The sequence below is a fragment of the Heterodontus francisci genome, chromosome 34 (assembly GCF_036365525.1).
Source record: "Heterodontus francisci isolate sHetFra1 chromosome 34, sHetFra1.hap1, whole genome shotgun sequence".
Taxonomy (NCBI): Eukaryota; Metazoa; Chordata; class Chondrichthyes; order Heterodontiformes; family Heterodontidae; genus Heterodontus; species Heterodontus francisci.
In genome coordinates, this window is record NC_090404.1 from 27,891,931 (window position 1) to 27,913,305 (window position 21,375).

Here is a 21,375-nt window from a genome sequence, read left to right on the forward strand (position 1 = left end):
TCAACTCCTCTTTTGGGCCTGCTCCGCATACCCCTCGACTCCAAGATTTCAAAAATCTATCCACCTCCTCCTTATATACATACAGTGACCTGGCCTCCACATCTCTGAGGTAGAGAATTCCAGAGATTCACCACCCTCTGAGAGAAAAATTCCTTCGCATCTCAGTTTTAAATGTATGCCCCCTTATTCTTTAATTACATCCCCTAGTTCAAGATTCCCCACCAGCAGAAACATATTCTCAACATCTACCCTGTCAAGACCCCTTAAAATCTTATATGTTTCTATAAGATCACCTCTCATTCTTCTAAACTCCAATGAATAAAGGCCTAACCTGTTTAGCCGTTCTTGATAAGACAACCCCTTCATCCCAGGAATCAGCCTAGTGAACCTTTTCTAAACTGCCTCCAATGCTAGTCCATCCTTCCTTAAAACACGAGCACCAAAACTGTATGCAGTACTCCAGGTGTGGCCTCACCAACACCCTGTACAGTTGTAACAAGACTTCCCTATTTTTAAACTCTAACCCCCTAGCAATAAAGACCAAAATTCCATTTGTCTTCCTAATCACCTGCTGCACTTGCATGCTAACTTTTTGTGTTTCCTGTACAAGAACACCCAGATCCCTCTGTACTGCAGTATTTTGTAGTCTTTCTCCATCTAAATAATAATCTGCCTTTTTATTCTTCCTATCAAAGTGGAAGGCCTCACACTTCCCACATTGAACTCCATCTGCCAAGTTTTTGCCCAATCACTTAACCTATCTATATCCCTTTGCAGATTCTTTGTGTCCTCATCACAACATGCCTTCCCACCTATTTTTGTATCGTCAGCAAATTTCGATACACTACACTCTGTCCCTTCCTCCAAGTCATTGATATAGATCGTAAATAGTTGAGGCCCTAGGACCAATCCTTGTGGCACCCCACTAGTTATGGCTTTCCAACCTGAAAAAGACCCATTGATCCAGACTCTTTGCCTTCTGTGCATTAGCCAATCCTCAATCCATACCAACACGCTACCCCCCCCCCCCCACCCCCCACCACCAACACCCTGAGCTTTTATTTTGTGCAAAAACCAGTTTGTCCAGCACCTTTTCCCTCATGATAGAGATTTTTACAAGTTCCTCCCTCCCATTTACTCCTTGCTCATCTATTATTGTCGGGATGTCTATACTGTGAAGACTGATACAAAACATTGGTTTAAATTATCTGTCATTTCCCTGTTCCCTGTTATTAATTCCCCAGTCTCATCCTCTAAGGGTCCCATATTTACTTTAGCTATTCTCTTCCTTTTTATATAACCATAGAAGCTCTTGCTGTTTGTTTTTATATTTCTTGCCAATTTACTCTCAATTTTCTCCCTCTATTAGTTTTGAGTCATCCGCTGCTGGTTTCTAAAAAATTCCCAATCCTCAGGCAGACCATTAGATTTTGCTGATTCGTACACCTTTGTTTTTGATTTGATAATCTCCTTAACTTCGTTCTCCACGGATGGTTCATCGAGTCCTTCCTTCTGACTGGAATAAATGTTTGCTGAGTGTTATGAAATATCTGCTTAAAAGTCTGCCACTGCTCCTCTACTAACTTTCCCTGTAGTCTATCACTTGCTGTACCTGCATATTAACGTTTTGTGATTCATGTACCAGGATACCCAGATCCCTCTGTACCACCGAGTTCTGCAATCGCTCTCCATTTAAATAGTATACTGCCAAAGTGAACAAGTTCACATTTTCCTACATGATACTCCATCTGCTAAACTTTTGCCCACTCACTGAACCTATCTATATCCCTTTGTAGACTCTTTACCTTCTCTTGACTACTTAATTTCCTTCCTAGCTTTATGTCACCTGCAAATTAAGCTACCAAACACTCAGTCCCTTCATCCAAGTCATTCATATAGATTGTAAATGGTCGAGGCTCCAGCACTGATCCCTCTGGCACGCCACTAGTTACAATCTGCCAAACCCAAAAAACATCCATTTATCCCTTTTAAACAGTGTCCCCAGTGCATTAGCCTGGGCCTCTGGATTACTAATCCCATGACATTACCACACCACCACCATCTCCCCGTCACAGGAGGGTAATAGAATACTCTCCACTTGCCTGGATAGGTGCAGCTCCAATAACACTCAGGGAGCTTGACACCATCCAGGATAAAGCAGCCCACTTGATTGGGACCCCATCCACCAACTTAAACATTCACTCCACCACCAACGTACAGCGGCTGCAGTATGTACCATCTACAAGATACACCGCAGAAACTCACACCTCCTTCGATAGCACCTTTCAAACCAGCGAACTCTTCCACTTAGAAAGACAAAGGTAGCAGACGCACGGGAACACCAACATCTGCAAGTTCCCCTCCAAGCCACACACCATGTGGACTTCGAACTATATCCCCGTTCCTTCACTGTCATGGAACCAAAGTCCTGGAATTCCCTTCCTAACTGCACTGTGGGTATACATACACCAGATGGACAGCAGTGGTTGTCTTACGAGGAAAGGTTGGACAAACTGGGCTTGTTTTCACTGGAGTTTAGAAGAGCGAGCGGAGACTTGATTGAAGTACATAAGATCCTGAATGATCTTGACAGGGTGAATGTGGAGATGTTTTCTCTTGTGGATGAGCCCAGAACTAGGGGGCACTGTTTGAAAATTAGGGGTCGCCCTTTTAGGACAGAGATGAGGAGAATTTTTTTCTCGGAGGGCTGTGCGACTTTGGAATTCTCTGCCTCAAAATGTGGAGGAGGTCATTGAATATTTCTAAAGCGGCGGTAGATTCTTGTTATGCAATGGAATCAAAGATTATTGGGGGTAGATGGGAGTGTGGAATTCATGACAGAAACAGATCAGCCATGATCTTATTAAATGGCGGAGCAGGCTCGATGGGCTGAATGGTCTACTTCTGCTCCCAATTCCTATGGTTCAAGAAAGTAGTTCACCATCACCTTCTCAAGGGCAGTTAGGGATGGGCAACAAATGCTAGCAACACCCACAGCCCACGAAAATAAATTTAAAAAAATTTCCGCTGCACCCTCTCAAGGACCTTCACACCCTTCCTAAAATGTGACCAGGACTGGATGCAATATTCCAATTGGGGCCGAACCTGAACTTTATAAAGTTTGAGCATAACATCCCTGCTTTCGTACTCAATGCTTTTATTTCTGAAGCCCAAGATCCCATATGCTTTGCTAACTACTCTGTCAATAGGCCCTGCCACCTTCGAAGATCTTTGCACATGAACCCACAGGTCACTCTGTCCCTGTACACTTTTAGAACTGTGCCATTAAGTATATATGACCTCTCCCTATTCCTCTGCCAAAATGCATCACCTCATACTTTTCCATATGAAATGCCATCTACCACTTGCCTGCTCATTCTGCTAGCCTATCTCTGTCCTGTTACAGTTGACTGGCATCATCCACAGCTTGCCAAACCTCCAAGTTTTGAAATTTCACTCTGTATTCCAATATCTAAGTCATTTATTTATATCAAAAAAGCAGTGGTTCTAACACTGACCCTTGGGCACTGACTACCGTCCTCCAATTCAAATCAAGGCCTTCAAAAAGAGAATTGGACAAATATCTGAAGAGAAAAATTTGCAGGTCGGCTGGGAAAAGGCTGGGACTTGGTAAGTTGCTCTTACAGAGAGCCAGCACGGACACGACAGACCGAATGGCCTCCTTCTGTGCTGTGATTTGAGTCTTAAAAAAAAAAAACAGCCATTTACCACAACTCCCTGTTTGTCCTTAAACATTTTTTTAAAAATCCAAGCTGAAACTGACCCTCCTTTTCCACAAACCTCGATTTTGTTAACCAGCTTTTTATCTGGTACTTTGTCAAATGCTTTATTAAAATCCATATAGACAACATCCACCTTCTCTGTTACTTCATCAAAAATTCAATTAGATTAGTCAAATACAATCTGCATACTGGCTATCCTTAATTAACCCAAAATCACCAAGTGTCTGTTTATTTTCTCGTTGCTTCTTGTTTCTAAAACCTTACCCACCACTGATGTTAAATTGACCGGCCTGTAGTTACTCGGAATGTCCTTGCACCTTTCCTAGAATAAGGGCATCACATTTGCCATTTTCCACTCCCCTGTACCTAAAGAAGTTTGGAAGAATATGGCAAGCTCTTCCACAATCTCCACTCCCACTTCCTTTAGCAACCTGGTCACCCGGACCAGGCGACTTATCCACTCAAAGCGTAGCCAGCCTTTCCAGTACATCCTGCCCATCAATTACCTCTACCATCTGTTCTGATACTGATATTTTGTCTCTCAGTCTCTTATTTAGTAAGCATTGTCACTGGGTAAAAATCCTGTAACTCCTTACCTAACAGCATTGTGGGAGCACCTTCACCACATGGACTGCAACGGGTCAAGAAAGAGGCCCACCATCACCTTCTCAACAGGCAACTGGCGATTCACAATATATGCTGGTCTTGCTAGTGATGCCCATATCCTGAGAATGAAGTATTTGTAAAATGGATTAAAAGTCTCGACAAAAATATTTGTTCCTAAATTAATATTCTTTTACATTGTACGGACAATGTCTCTTTAGCGACTTAATCTCCTCTAGAATCTACCTCCCTTCACTGTCCCACACTGGAAACTGTTGGGCTCGACTGAGCTCAAAAGTACTCGGGGTTAAACCCAGCAGCTTCTCCTCCATCTCCACTCCAGCTCAAACAGATGCAACAAAAAACACCTACATCCAACACCCACCCTGATCTCAACCAGCTCTTAATTGGTCTGTCTGTATTACCAGACTTGGTTCTGCGAGCAACGCCTGCAATAAAACAAAAGCAAATACTGCGGATACTGGAAATATTAAAAAGAGGGAGAAAGTGGTGGAAATATTCAGCAGGTCAGGCAGCATCTGTGCAGAAAGAAACAGTTAACGTTTCAGGGTGAGCAGAATAAGTTACGGGGAACAAAAATGGTGCAGAATTTGATGGTTAGTATAAGCTCAGAAATGGAAGAGAAATGGACCGCAGTGCAAGAAAAACAATTCCTGACCATGAAAGATACTGTAGGAAGATAAAGCTGATAAATCTCCCCACCATACACCGCTGAGTTAACAGTAAAATATCAAACATGACTAAAATACAGCCATTATTAGAGGCAGAGGAGATTAGACAATGACAGAGGGGGGGGATCGGGGAGAGCAGAGGTGAAACGCAATGGATGGACATGGATTCAGATTCATTGCAAAGGAGCACGTCAGCCCCAAAGCCATGCAACCTCTCACAGATAACAGCATTAACACTAAAAGTTCTAAAATGTAGATAAACTCTCAAAAATAATCACCCTCAAACTATTTCACTGTTTTCAAATTTAAAACCTCCTGCTGGAGCCTGCAGCTGGAAAGATCTCCGAAACCCTGGAGTCAGAGGTTTCAAAAATCACACCACTGAAGAAATATCTGGTGAGTGGGATGACGTCACCAAGCAACTGTCACAGCGTGAAGACGTCACCGCGCACACACAGACCACCTGCGTCTGTGCAGGCAGTCCTGGTAACAGTGAACAGGCTCCGGGAAAATTGCTCATGCGTGAACGGTGTTCTGTCAATTATTCCCTCTCCTTGTCACTGGTACCTTCAGTCCCCGCCCACTCAGTGCTGTCACCAAGATGGCCCCGCATGCACTCTGCTCCCCACTTAACCAAGATGGCAGCCATTAACCCAGGCCTGTTCCCGGAAAAAGCCCCGGAGTTGCAAACGAGGGGACCAGGAGCTTCTTTTTGGGGGCTTGCAGCCTACACCAGGTGTTTCTGAAGCCTCCCCGCCCACCCACTGGCTCCATTCCTGCCCTGCGCCCCGCCAACTCTCACCCGCTGCAAAAGCGGCTCCAGCACTCGGACAGCTCTGGTCAAAGTGGCACTGCGCATGCTCCAGATACAGTCCAGCACTGCGCCTGCGCGCTGAGCCCCTACAGTGTGAATAAGCTCCAACAATAAATGCACATCTACTGGTTCCCCTTTATCTACCCTGCTTGTTGCTTCTTCAAAGAACTCAAATAAATTTGCCAAACATGGCTTCCCTTTCATAAAACCACATTGACTCCACCTGATTTTCTAAATGTCCTGCTACTACTTCCTTAAACCATGAATTCTAGCATTTTCCCAATGGCAGACATTAGGTGAACTGGCCTATAGTTCCCAGCTTTCTGTTGCCCCCTTTCTTTGTTACATTTGCTGTTTTCCAATCCACTGAGACCTTTCCAGAATCTAGGGAGTTTTGGAAGATTAAAACCAATGCATCCACTATCTTGGTAGCCACTTCCTTTAAGACCTAGAATGCAGGCCATCAGGTCCAGGAGAAGTCTCAGCCTTTGGTCCCATGAGTTTTCCTAGCACTGTTTCTCTAGCGATAGTGATTGTTTTAAGTTCCTCCCTCGCTTTTGTCTCTTGATTTTATGCTATGCTTGGGATGCTTTTTGCGTCTTCTACTGTGAAGACAGACACAAAATACTTGTTCAAACTCTCTGCCATTCCCCATTATTAATTCCCCAGTCTCATCCTCTAAGGGACCAACACTTACTTTAGCCACTCTCTTCCTTTTTATATATTTGTAAAAGCTTTTACTGTCTATGTTTACATTTCTTGTTAGTTTACCCTCACTCTAATTTCATCCTTGTTGTCATCCTCTGCTGGTTTCTAAAATTGTCCTAATCTTCTGGCCTACCAATAATGTTTGCAGTATTGTATGCCTTTTTTTCCCCCAATTTAATACCATCCATAACTTCCTTAGTTAGCCACAGATGGTCCATCCTTCTCAATGGAACACATCTTGTTGAGAGTTATGAACTATCTCCCTAAATGTCTGCTACCGCTTCCCTACTTTCTTACCTTTTAACTTATTTTTCCAGTCCACTTTAGCCAACTCAGTCTTCATTCCGTTGTAATTACTTTTATTTAAGTTTAAGTCACTAGCTTCAGACCCAAACTTCTCACCCTCAAACTGAATGCAAAATTCTATCATGTTATGATCATTCTTGCCTACAAGATCCTTTGCTATGAGGTCATTTATTAATCCTGTCTCATTATACATTACCAGGTCCAAAACAGCCTGTTCCCGGGTTGGTTCCAGAATAGATTTTCTCCAAGAAACTGCCCCAATTCATCTATGAACTCATCCTCCAGGTTACCTTTGCCAATTTGATTAGTCCAATCTACATGGAGATTAAAATCACCCACAATTATTGTTGTACCTTTCCTGTAAGCCCTCATTATTGCTTGGTTTATATTCTGTTCTACAGTGTAGCTACTGTTAAGGGGCCGATAAATGATATGATCCTGTAGTTTTTTTCCCCCCGGGAAGAATGCGGTGTGCCCTTAAGGCTGAAAAAGGGGCAGTACTGCTTTAAGGCAACAAGCTCCAGAGACTGAATCATAGAATGCATTCTCATTGCCCTGGGATACAGTCACTCAGGGACTGTGATTCAAAGAGTGCATTCTGGTTGCCATAGGATACAGCCACTCAGGACCAAAGACGCAAGATACATTGTTGCTGATTGACGTTTGAAACCAGTTGAAAAACTGGCCAAAGACACCGGTAACAAAGACACAGACAGCTGAACCAGCATATACTGAAGGAAATGAGAGCTCTCGCTTGGTTTATTTAAACCCTATTATACTCTCAGAATTCTGATGTCAAGCCAGATTAATTTCTTAAAAGAAAATAACCAAATTACTTTAACTACTGAACTGTAATTGTTGAAATTCATTGCTGGAAAAGAGGAGCATCAATTCAACTGCTGAATTAGACTATGGACTGTTCTGCTGTTGAAGAACCTTTTTTTTCCCCATTAGATGGCTAAGAGGACTTAAAGCAACCTTGAACTGTTCCACATTGGAAGACTTCACTTCAGCAGGAACGTAAATATGCAAGGACACTAATTTCTCTATTTTAAATGTTGTTTATATCTTAGTAGTGTTTAATAATGTAGTTTTTCTAATCAAACAGTTAATTTGTTGATCGAAAGACACCCGGTTTGGTTAGCCTTATTCGAGGGTTAATAAATGGTACAATTTGGCTGGGTCAGTCTTTAATTTGTAAAGTTTAAAAATGATATGTTAGGCGATCTGTGGAGGGACAGGGCTGAAACAACAGTGTGTTTCTCCCACCACAATCGAATCGTATATTTTGATTATGGGCTTTGACTTGAGTGGTCGGTCATAACATTACTCACACCAGTGACTTCTTTCCTTTGCTATTTCTTATCTCCACCCAAACTGATTCAACATTTTGATCTTCCGAGCCAAGATCATTCTTTCCACTGTACTGATCTCATCCTTTATTAACAGTGCTACCCCACCTCCTTTTCCTTTCGAAATGTCAAAATACCCTTGAATATTTAGCTCCCAGCCTTGGTCATCTTGTAACCATGTCTCTGAAATGGCTATCATAGCACAAATAGAAATAAATGATATGATATCAGTTCATCCATCTTGTTATGAACGCTGCGTGCATTCAGATGAAGTGCCTTTAGTCTTTTTACTGTTTTTCCCTACTCTCACCTTATTTGCTGGTGCACTCTCACTCTTGTATGTTCTATCCATTCCTGTCACACTCCAGTTATCATTGCTCATATTGCTACCCTGCAATATTGTCTTGTCCTTTTTTGTTAACTTCCTAGATTTCTCTCACCTGAACACTTCACACCTCCAACTATTTTGTTTAAAACCCTCCCTACAGCCCTAGTGATACGATTCGCTAGGACACTTGTCCCAGCACAGTTCAGGTGCCAGTGCCCCTTGAATCAAAACCCATTTTTCCCCCACACCAAACTTTGAGCCACGCATTCAACTCTCTGATCTTATTTACCTTAAGGCAATTTGCTTGTGGCTCAGGTAGTAGTCCGGATTACCTTTGTAGTTCTTACTTTTTTCAATTTAGCCCCTAGCCACTCCTACTCCCTCAGCAGCTTTTTCTTAGTCCTACCCATATCGTTGGTACCCACATGGACCACGGCAACTGGATCTTTCTCCTCCCACTCCAAATTCCTCTCCAGCCCGAAGAGTTGCCCTTAACCCTGGCACTGGGCAGGCACCACAGCGTTCAGGACTCACACTCCCAGCTGCAGAGAACAGTACCTACTGCCCCTAACTATACTGTCCCTACTACAACTACATTCCCTTTTACTCCCCCCACTTGAATGGTCCCCTGCAGCACAGTGCTGTGGTCAGCTTGCTGTCTCTGCTCGCGGCCACACAAGCTGCAAGAGCCTTGAACCTGTTGAACAAGTGCAAGGGCTGAGACTCTTCCAGGGCTACTTTTTGGATCCCCATACCTGCCTCACTCAGTCACCCTCCTGTCCCTGACCATGGACCAAATCTGAAGTACTTAACCTAACTGGTGTGATTGCCTCCTGGAACAAAGCATCCAGGTGACTTTCCCCCCTCCCTGATGCATCGCAGTGTCTGAATCTCAGACTCCAGCTCAACAACTCTGAGCCAAAGTCCCTCGAGCTGCAGACACTTACTGCAGTGGATCACACTGGTGTCCACCAGCTCCCACATGCTACAGCTGCAACACATCACCTGCCCTGCCATCTCTGTTGTGTTTTAAATTAATTAGCTTTCAAGTTTAGAAATATCACCGAATTTGCAGTTTTAAGTAGTTAAACTAGGTAACATACAAACTTAATAAAATACTTTTATCTAGCCAGTACTGACCCAGTTTAGAAAGGAGAAAAACCTTGAAACTGACCAATCTCCCACCTGCTCCCTAATTAATGCCTCTGGGCTTCAGCTCTCTCTGTCTCCGGCTCCCTATCTTGGATCACTGCTTGTTCTGTAAAAGACCAGAACAGCATCGCCTCCCTCGCTGCACCAATTCCCCACACTTAGCAAATTTCCGAGTTCAGCACTCAGTCGAGCAGATCTTTGTGCTGCTTACTTTGTTTTTGCAAAATCTCCTTTATTTATATTAGCTAGAATTCCAGAGACCTGAGTCAGGCCCTGCTGACTAGGAAACCAGTTCTAACTAGCTACCTAAGAACGTAACTGTGCAGCTGACACTAGCAGGCAGCTTGTTTACCATTGACGAAGATGAAAGGAACTACAATTTAATGGTAAAGTCCAGTTAAATGCTAAATGGAAACGAATAGATTTTAGAAAGATATCAACCCTTGAAATGACCACACTTACCAAATTAAGCACCCTGTCACACAGCACTCAGTCACGCTTCTGTTACTTTAATCCAGAGGCCAAGAGTTTGAATGCTGCCATTGCAGTTTGAGAATTGGAAGTCAAAATCTGCAAATTAAAAAGCTGGTTATCAGTAGAAGTGACCATGAAGCTGCTGGACTGCCTAAGAACGTGTATTTATACAGCACCTTTCCCACCCTCAGGGCATTCCAAAGCACTTTACAGCCAATTAAGCATCTTTAAAATGTGTATTCACTCTTGTAATGTAGGATAACGTGGTCAGCCCAAGCTGTGCACAGCAAGATCCCACAAACAGTAAAGGGTAAAGGACCGGATAGTCCACTTTTTCACAATTGGCATAAAATTGGTTTGTTAATGCCCGAGAGATGGAAACCTGCCGACCTTACCCGGTCTGGGCCTGTACATGTGACTGAAGTCTTACACTAACATGATTGACTATTAACTGTCCCTGAAGTGGCCGAACGAGCCACTCAGTCGTATGAAACCGGTTCAAGGAGGCAGCCGCCCACCACCAGCACCTTCTCAAGGGGAGATTCAGGACAGGGTAATAAATACCAGCTTTACCAGCGATGCCCACATCCCAAGAATGAATGAGTAAAAACTTGCAGCCAGTCCTTTCCTCAAAGGGACTGGTGGAAAATCTGAAGCTCACCCACTGGAGACACCAAAACCCATCCAAGCTCAGTCATTATCAACCAGGTTTTCTCACACCCATTGCCTCCCCCTCAGAGACTGTGACATTAAAATCCCCGTGTTTCAGTGTTTTGGGAGGCCCCAGTCAGAGTGGTGACCTCCCCGGGAGAGAGGCCAGCCCGGGTCCCACTCCAGCCCCAGGCTCTCTCCGCGGCCTAGCTCCTGGCCGCTCACCTGCTGCTGCTCAGCTCCAGCTCGATGCTCCACCTGTGCCGGCGCGCGCCGTTACCAAGCTCCGCCCCCCGCAGCCATGGCAACGCCGGCGATTATTAACCGATTCCCGCCCAAACTTCCCAAGGCGGCAAAAAGAATCCGCCGCGCGCTTCCGACAATCGCAGACCCCGCCCATATCTTTGTTAGGGGCAAATTTGCGACAACGTCACTAGCCAGGCGAAATGAAGCGCGACCACCCCATAAAAAAAATAGATACCACACCCAATAAAAACAACTTCCTACCGACTGGAACCGCACTCTCTACCCACAACCGTTGCCGGCCGCGCATGCTCAGCTCACACCGCCAGTCCGTATAATTGACGGCATATCCGCACCAATAGGAACAGCCGGGGCGGGACTGGAGGACCGCGAGGGCGGAAGTATTGCAACCAATGGGAGAGAGTGAGGGGCGGATCTCGGAGGCCACGGAGAAGGCGCGGCCGTTCCTGTACCCGCCCCCTGCTCCTATTGGTCCGAAGCCACCGTCAATCAGTCGGACATTGTGAGCTCTCAGGTGAGGACGCCGCTGGCGCTTCAAGTACCGAGAGCGCAGGCGCACTGCCGAAAAAAAAATTGTTCAGAGCATGCGTGGTGTGGAACAGTGTTTGCAACATAGAAGTGCGAATGATGGCTGTGCCCAGGCGTTTGTGAGTCGGTAAGCGGCGACACACCCAATAAGAAGCACCCAGCGGGGCTTCTCCCGGTGACAGGCCCGGGATTAACGGCCGCCAGATTTCCAGCTCTTTTGGAGGAAATAAAGATTAATAAACTAACATCAAAGGACAAAACTTTAAAGGAAACTGAGCTCAGTTATAAAGGGGCCTGGGGGAGGGGAGGGAGGAACACAGCACAGGGCAGGAGGTCCCCCCCTCCCTGGTTCCACAAAGACTCCCCTTGGACTGGGCCACACCTGGGCAGGGCTGGCTCAAGGTGCAGGAAGCTGCAAGGCTGAGCTGTGGACTGGGAGGAGTGGGGGGTTTGACTGAAAGGCCTGGGGAGGGGGATATTAGGGCAGGTACACACACTGCTCCCCCTTTTCCTCCTGGGATCTTTTACTGGAGTCGTATTGCTGAGTGTTTCTAAACTCTGTCTCCCTATCCCGGTATTGTCGGTGGATTGTAGGTTGTTGTGAGTGTTGGACTATATTGCTGCTTCACATTCTTCCTCCTCCTCCCACTCCAAGTTACAGGCTATAGGCAGCGACAGCTTTATGCGTCTGAAACGTTAACTATGTTTCTCTCTGCACTGATGCTGCCTGACCTGCTGAGTATTTCCATCACTTTCTCCTTTTATTTCAGGTTTCCAGCATCCACAGTATCTTGCGATTGTTTTATTGCAGAAGTCACACATAGAATAGTCAAAAGTTTAAGGCGCAGACAGAGGTCACTTGGCTGGAAAAATAAGACCCACCCAGCTGAATCCCACTGTCCAGCATTTGGTCCGTAGCCCTGCAGATTATGGTACTTCAGATGCACATCCAGGCATCTTGAAATGAGATGAGATTTTCTGCCTCTACCACTCAGGCAGTGAGTTCCAGACCTCACCACCCTCTGGTGAAAAAAAAATTCCTTATCGCCCCTCTTACCCTTCTACCAATTGCTTTAAATCTAAGCCGCCTAGTCACTGACCTCTTTGCTAAGGTAAATAAGCCCTTCCTATCGACTCTAACCGGGCCCCTCAAAATTTTGTACATTTCAATCAGATCTCCCCGCAGTCTTTTCTATTCCAAGGAGAACAACCCCAGCCTATCCAATCTTTCTTCATGGCTGCATTTTCCAGTCCTGGCAACATCCTCGTAAATCTCCTCTATATCCTCTTTAGTGCAATTACATCCTTTCTGTAATGTGGTGACCAGAACTGCACACAGTACTCAACTTGTGGCCTAACTAGTGTTTTTTATAGTTCCAGCATAATCTCCCTGCTCTTATATTCTATACCTCAGCTAATAAAGGAAAGGATTCCATATTTCTTCTTAACCACCTTATCGACCTGTCCAACTATCTTCAGGGATCTGTGGACATTCACTCCAAGGTCCCTCACTTCCTCTCCAATTTCCCATTAATTGTGCATTTCTTTGCCTTTAACTTCCCCAATGCATCACCTCACACATCTCCAGGTTGAATTCCATTTGCCACTTTTCTTCCCACCTGATCAGTCCATCAATATCTTCCTGCAGTCTACAGTTTTCCTCCTCACTGTCTACCACATGGCCAATCTTTGAGTCGTCTGCAAACTTTATGATCTCTACATTTGTGCCCAAATTGTTAATATATACCACAAAAAGTAGGGGCCCCAGTACTGAGCCCTGCGGAACACCACTGGAAACAGCCCTCCAGTTGCTAAAACACCCGTCAACAATTATCCTTTGTTTCCTGCCACTGAGTCAATTTTGTATCCACCTTGCTGCATTTCCCTGGATCCCATGGGATTTTACTTTTTTAACCATCTGCCATGTGGTAAGATGTCAAAAGCCTTGCTAAAATCCATGTTGACCACATCAACTGCACTATCCTCACCGATCTTCCTTGTTACTTCAAAAAATTCAATCAAGTTGGTCAAACAAGATCTCTGCTCAAATCCATGCAGACTATCCTTGATTAACCTGTGCCTTTCTACGTGATAATGTATCCTGTCTCTCAGAAAAGATTCCAATAATTTGCCCACTACTGAGGTTAGACTGACTGGCCTATAATTATTCGGTCTGTCCTTCGCTGCCTTTTAAAACAGAGGTACAGCGTTAGCAGTTCTCCAATCCTCTGGCACCACACCTGTATCCAGTGAAGACTGGAAATTGATGGTCAGACCTTCTGCTATTTCCTCTCTTGCTTCTTTTCGCAGCTCAGGGTACATTTCATCTGGTCCTGGTGATTTATCAACTTTCAAGGATGCTAATCCCATTAATATTTCATCTCTCCCCATGCTTATCACATCCAATACTTCACACACCTCCTTAACTACAATATCTGCATCATCAGCTCTTCCCTGGTATCATCTCAGTGAATCTCTTCTGCACCCTCCCCATGGCCTTGACATCCTTCCTGGTGTAAGATCCCAAAACATGACCCAATATTCTAACTGCAGCCTAACCAATGATTTGTACAGGTTTACATGACCTCTGTCCTTTTATGCTCTCCACCCTGAATTATAAAACCTAGGATTGCAGGTGCTTTTTAACTACTTTATCAATGTGTCTTCCCGCGTTTAAAGGTTTGTTTCTCTGAACCTCTTGTAGGTTTGAGGTATTAACATGGCTAAAATACATTGCCGTCAAATGTCTGATATAATGTATATTATGGGATAGAGAAGTTTAGTCTGAGTTACAAACTCAAACAGGCACTTCACTGTAGACAGGTTGCCATGGCAACACTGAAGGCATTTCATTCCACAGAATCTTTTTTTTGATTCATTCCTGGGATGTGGGCATCACTGGCGATGCCAGCATTTATTGCCCATCCCTAATTGCCCTTGAGAAGGTGGAGGTGAGCTGCCTTCTTGAACCGCTGCAGTCCATGCGAGGTAGGTACACCCACAGTGCTGTTAGGAAGGAAGTTCCAGAATTTTGACCCAGCAACAATGAAGGAACGGCGATATAGTTCCAAGTCAGGATGGTGTGTGACTTGGACAGGAACATGCAGGTGGTTCCCATGAATCAGCTGCCCTTGTCCTTCGAGGTGGTAGAAGTCGCGGGTTTGGAAGGTGCTGTCTAAGGAGCCTTGGTGCGTTGCTGCAGTGCATCTTGTAGATGGTACACACTGCTGCCACTGTGCGTCGGTGGTGGAGGGAGTGAATGTTTGTAGATGGGGTGCCAATCAATCGGGCTGCTTTGTTCTGGATGGTGTCGAGCTTCTTGAGTGTTGTTGGAGCTGCACACATCCAGGCAAGTAGAGAGTATTCCATCACACTCCTGACTTGTGCCTTGTAGATAGTGGACAGGCTTTGGGGAGTCAGGAGGTGAGTTACTCGCCACAGGATTCCTAGCCTCTGACCTGCTCTTGTAGCCACGGTATTTATATGGCTACTCCAGTTCAGTTTCTGGTCAATGGTAGCCCCTAGGATGTTGATAGTGGGGGATTCAGCAACGGTAATGCCATTGAATGTCAAGGGGAGATGGTCAGATTCTCTCTTGTTGGAGATGGTCATTGCCTGGCACTTGTGTGGCACAAATGTTACTTGCCACTTATCAGCCCAAGCCTGGATATTGTCCAGGTCTTGCTGCATTTCTACATGGACCGCTTCAGTATTTGAGAAGTCGCGAATGGTGCTGAACATTGAGCAATCATCAGCGAACATCCCGACTTCTGACCTTATGATTGAAGGAAGGTCATTGATGAAGCAGCTGAAGATGGTTGGGCCGAGGACACTACCCTGAGGAACTCCTGCAGTGATGTCCTGGAGCTCAGATGATTGACCTCCAACAACCACAACTATCTTTCTTTGCGCTAGGTATGATTCCAGCCAGCGGAAGGTTTTCCCCCGATTCCCATTGACCTCAGTTTGGCTAGGGCTCCTTGATGCCATACTCAGTCAAATGCTGCCTTGATGTCAAGGGCAGTCACTCTCACCTCACCTCTTGAGTTCAGCTCTTTCGTCCATGTTTGAACCAAGGCTGTAATGAGGTCAGGAGCTGAGTGGCCCTGGCGGAACTCAAACTGAGCATCACTGAGCAGGTTATTGCTAAGCAAGTGCTGCTTGATAGCTCTGTTGATGACACCTTCCATCACTTTACTGATGATTGAGAGTAGGCTGATGGGACGGTAATTGGCCGGATTGGACTTGTCCTGCTTTTTGTGTACAGGACATACCTGGGCAATTTTCCACATCGCAGGGTAGATGCCAGTGTTGTAGCTATACTGGAACAGCTTGGCTAGGGGCGCGGCAAGTTCTGGAGCACAGGTCTTCAGTACTATTGCCAGAATATTGTCAGGGCCCATAGACATTGCAGTATCCAGTGCCTTCAGTCATTTCTTGATATCAAACGGAGTGAATCGAATTGGCTGAAGCCTGGCATCTGTAATGCTGGGGAATTCAGGAGGTAGGTTAGATTAGAGAGATACAGCACTGAAACAGACCCTTCGGCCCACCAAGTCTGTGCCGACCAACAACCACCCATTTATACTAATCCTACATTAATACCATATTCCCTACCACATCCCCATCATTCTCCTACCACCTACCTACAATTTACAATGGACAATTTACCTATCAACCTGCAAGTCTTTGGCATGTGGGGGGAAACCAGAGCACCCGACGGAAACCCACGCGGTCACAGGGAGAACTTGCAAACTCTGCACAGGCAGTACCCAGAACCGAACCCGGGTCGCTGGAGCTGTGAGGCTACGGTGCTAACCATTGCGTCACTGTGCTGCCCCAAATTAATTAATTGAATTTACATTCCACCAGCTGCTGTGGTGGGATTTGAACCCATGTTCCCAGGGCATTAGCCTGCACCCGAGGATTACTAGTCCAGTGACATTACCACTACACCACCATCTTCCTGCGTTTATGGATCATCAACTCGGCACTTCTGGCTGAAGATTGTTGCAAATGCTTCTGCCTTATCTTTCGCACTGATGGGCTCCCCCATCATTGAGGATGGGGATATTTGTGGAGCCACCTCCTCCAGTTAGTTGTTTAATTGTCCACCACCATTCACGACTGGATGTGGCAGGACTGCAGAGCTTAGATCTGATCCGTTGGTTATGGGATCGCTTAGCTCTGTCTATCGCATGCTGCATACGCAGTTTGGCATGTAGATAGTCCTGTGTTGTAGCTTCACCAGGTTGACACCTCATTTTGAGGTATGCCTGGTGCTGCTCCTGGCATGCCCTCCTGCACTCTTCATTGAACCAGGGCTGGTCTCCTGGCTTGATGGTAATGGTAGAGTGGGGGATATGCCGGGCCATGAGGTTACAGACTGTGGTTGATTACAATTCTGCTGCTGCTGATGGCCCACAGCGCCTCATGGATGCCCAGTTTTGCATTGCTAGATCTGTTTGAAATCTATCCCATTTAGCACGGTGATAGTGCCACACAACACGACAGATGGTATCCTCAATGTGAAGGCGGGACTTCGTCTCCACAAGGACTGTGCTGTGGTCACTCCTCCCATTGCAGTCATGGACAGAAGCATCTGCGGCAGGCAGATTGGTGAGGACGAGGTCAAGTATGTTTTTCTCTTGTGTTGGTTCCCCCACCACCTGCCGCAGACCCAGTCTAGCAGCCATGCCCTTTAGGACTAGGCCAGCTCGGTCAGTAGTGGTGCTACCGAGCCACTCTTGGTGATGGACATTGAAGTCCCCACCCAGAGTACATTTTGTGCCCTTGCCACCCTCAGTGCTTCCTCCAAGTGGTGCTCAACATGGTGGAGTACTGAGTCATCAGCTGAGGGAGGGCAGTAGGTGGTAATCAGTAGGAGGTTACCTTGCCCATGTTTGACCTGATGCCATGAGACTTCATGGGGTCCGGAATTGATGTTGAGGACTCCCAAGGAAACTCCCTCCCTACTGTATACCACTGTGCCACCACCTCTGGTGGGTCTGTCCTGCAGGTGGGACAGGACATACCCAGGGATGGTGATGGCCGTGTCTGGGACATTGTCTGTAAGGTATGATTCCGTGAGTATGACTATGTCAGGCTGTTGCTTGACTAGTCTGTGGGACAGCTCTCCCAACTTTAGCACAAGCCCCCAGATGTTAGTAAGGAGGACTTTGCAGGGTCGACAGGGCTGGGTTTGCCGTTGTCGTTTCCGGTGCCTAGGTCGATGCCGGGTGGTCCGTCCGGTTTCATTCCTTTTTATTGACTTTGTCGCGGTTAGGTACAAATGAGTGCCTTGCTAGGCCATTTCAGAGGGCATGTAAGAGTCAACCACATTGCTGTGGGTCTGGAGTCACATGTAGGCCAGACCAGGTAAGGACAGCAGATTTCCTTCCTTAAAGGATATTAGTGAACCAGATGGGTTTTTACAAGAATCGCCAATGGTTTCATGGCCATCATTACACTAGCTTTTAACTCCAGATTTATTAATTAAATTCAAATTCCACCTTCTGCTGGAGATGGTGATATCAGACAAATGGAAGATCAGTGGGGCTTTAGGTCAGCAGCTGACTCACACCAGGATGAGTTCGATTCCCTTTCACTCTGGTTAATGTTGTTCTTATCCACCGTCAGCTTCACAGACTCTGATTGGAAATGACTGGGACCATTGGTCCAGTTGTGTTCTATAAGAGGTCACAGTCCTGGGTTCACCTTGGGTGTTGTGTTGACCTTGGAGTGGCAGCTACTCTGTGTCTGAGATGGAGAATCAATGTCAGTGAATAGAAAATGAGACCGAGCTAGACAGAAAGAGACAGAAAGGGGGTGAGAGATAGATAGAGAAAATGAAAGACAAAGAGACTGAAAAAGTGAGAGTTAGAGCGTGAGACGTACAAAGAGAAAGAGGGTGAGAGAAAGACACAGAGAGGGAGTGGGTGACTGACAGGGTGAATGTTAAAACTCGAGATTGATTTATTTTTGTTGGGTAAGTTTATTAAGGGATATGGAACTAAACTGGGTAAATGTAGCTGAGGTACTGATCAATCATGATGTAATTAAATTGCAGTACAGGCTAAAAGGGCTGAATGGCCTCCTCCCACTCATGTGTTCAGCTATTTTACAGGATCACCGGGACCTTCTATTCCTGACACTTATGGAGCAAGAGTATTCTAGAGTGGCCTAGACAGGACAACAACCTCCCCTTCATAGACACACAATCCCGACTGTGAGATGATGATGCAAGTGGGAGAACGATGTATGGTCACAGTGTGTGTTATTTTAAAGTTAATCTTACCCTCAAGAAACACTAGAGGTCTGGTACCATTCTTCTCACTCCTCTGTCATTTACAGACGTTCCCTGACCAGTCTCCATTTCCCTTCTATTTACAGACGCTCGCTGAGAGTTCCCAGCTCTTGCTGTTCCTCCTGGAGTTTGCCGCTTACACTGCGCTTTCCGGCCGGGGTGAACCTGGGAGCCGCTCCCCCCGGGGTTTATTAACCCGCTCCCTCCACACCTCTTACCTGACAGCTTGCAATACCCAGTTGATTGACGACAGCTCCGGACCAATAGGAAGAGCGGGACAGGGCTGGTGGCCCTCCAACCAGAGAACGAGGGACGGGGCTTGTGATATTGAGTGGGCGGGGCTGAACCCAAATCTCCTTCATTGGCTGAAAGTCTGCATCATTTTGAAAGCTGATTTCTCTCAGAATCCAGGATCAAACTGGCCCTGTTGTGGCTTTAAACAGATGAAACAATGTGGATGTGGATGAAACATTTCAACATTTGTGAGTGAAATGGATTCATTCAGGACAGACAGCAGGGATTATTTCAGGAAATAACACACTGCAGTGATTGTTTCTCTTTGAACTCTTCCCTTGGAGAACAGTGTGAATTAGTGGAAGGATTCACAGGCTGTTTAACACTCCTTCCATGACTGGAACCATTTGATTCCAGCTGATCTGTTGGTCAGTCTTTAACTGGGAGAGTTTGATGAGCTCCCACAGCTCACACAATGGGTGTGGACAGTCACACTCACCAGACACGGCCTTGAACTCCCCGTAAATCCAACCCTCTGATTTCTGTTTTGTAACCATCTTTCCATCCATTCTGCTGCCTGGTCCTTCACTCCACACAACCTGATCTTGGTCACCTTGCAGATTGTACAGACTGTTATGGATAGCAAGCTGGTTACAAAACAGAAAACAGAGAGTCAGGGTTAAGAGTAGCTACTCAGACTGGTGGAAGTTGGGAAGTGGTGTCCCACAGTGATCGGTGCTGGGACCACTGTTATTTACCATTTACATAAACGATTTAGACTCAGGAATTGGAAGTACAATTTCAAAATTTGTGGATGACACCAAATTGGGAGAATTACTCCTGAGAAAAACTGTGACCAAATGTACAAAGACATTAAACTTGCAAAATGGGATTGTAATTGGCAAATGAATGTCAATATAGATAAATGTGCTGTGATGTATTTTGGTAGGAAGCCACGGACAACTTGGAAAATAAGAGAGTCTAAATGGAGCAGAGGAATCTAGGGTACAGATACACAGACCAATAAAAGTAGCAACACAGGTCAGTAAAGCCTTAAAGAAGCAAATAAAGAATGAGGGTTCATTTCTATAGGGATAGAATTGAAAAGAAGTGAATTTGTGTTAAACTTGTACCTTGGTTTGATCACACTGGAGAACTGTGAACAGTTCTGGTCTCCATTTTCTAAAAAGGATATGAAGACTCTGGGAAAAGGTGTAAAGAAGATTTGCAAAGTTGGTCCTAAAACTGAGAGGATATACTTATCAGGAAAGGCTGAACAGGCTGGAGCTCTTTTCTCCAGATAAAATAGATGGGTGATCTGATCGAAGTTTTTAAGGTTATTGAATGGTTTTACAGGGTGGATGGAGAGAAAATGTTTCCACTTGTGGGGGATTCCAAAACTAGTGGTGATAAATATCAGATAGTCATTAATAAATCCAATAGGGAATTCATGAGAAACTTCTTTCCCCAAAGAGAGGGAAGAATGTGAAACGCTTCCACAGAGAGTAGTGGACATGAATAGCAGAGGTACATTTAAGGGGAAGCTAGATAAGTACATGAGGGAGAAAGGAATGGAAGGATATACTGATCAGGTTTGATGAATTGTGCACCATCTTCTTTTCCAAAGATCTCTTAGTTTCTCTAATGGCTGCTTTTGTCTCCCTCAATTGTGGGTGATATTTGTCCCTATTCTGCTGGAAACAGAATCCATCTTGTTCCAAACTGGGTTCAATGTAAGAAAGTTCGGGGAGTCAGGCATCATTCACCCCTAGACCTACACTGTCAGGTAAAACCCCAGACAGTTCCTTAGTAAGGAATCCCCTGGTTCCTCGCCATGTATTTGTCAGAATACTGAAATCCAGCTTTCTGACAGTCCACTCTGGAGGCCCCACTCCCAAGTAACGTTCACGCCACACAAGTACCAGGCAATGACCATCTCCAACAAGAGAATTTAACTATCTCCCTTTTACATTTAACAGAATTAACATCACTGAATCCCACACCATCAACATCCTGAGGGTTAGCATTGACCAGAACGTTATCTTGACCAGCCACATAAATAGTGTGGCTACAAGACTCCTCGAGTCTGCAACCTTCAGCAGGGTCAGTGGTGGAGTTTCACAGTGGGAATGATCCCACAACAACTGTCGGAATCGCATCCCCAGGGATGTTCCAGCCATTAACACGAACACATCAATAGGGAATTCTTGGAAACACACT

At 45.5% G+C, this 21,375-nt stretch overlaps 1 protein-coding gene across 1 annotated transcript in view; it reads right to left on the bottom strand.

Moving 5' to 3' along the window:
* The window catches only part of LOC137349245 (zinc finger protein 271-like), a 56,466-nt gene that overhangs the window by 30,249 nt on the left and 4,842 nt on the right, over positions 1 to 21,375 (bottom strand). The gene's annotated exons all lie outside the window — the stretch shown is intronic.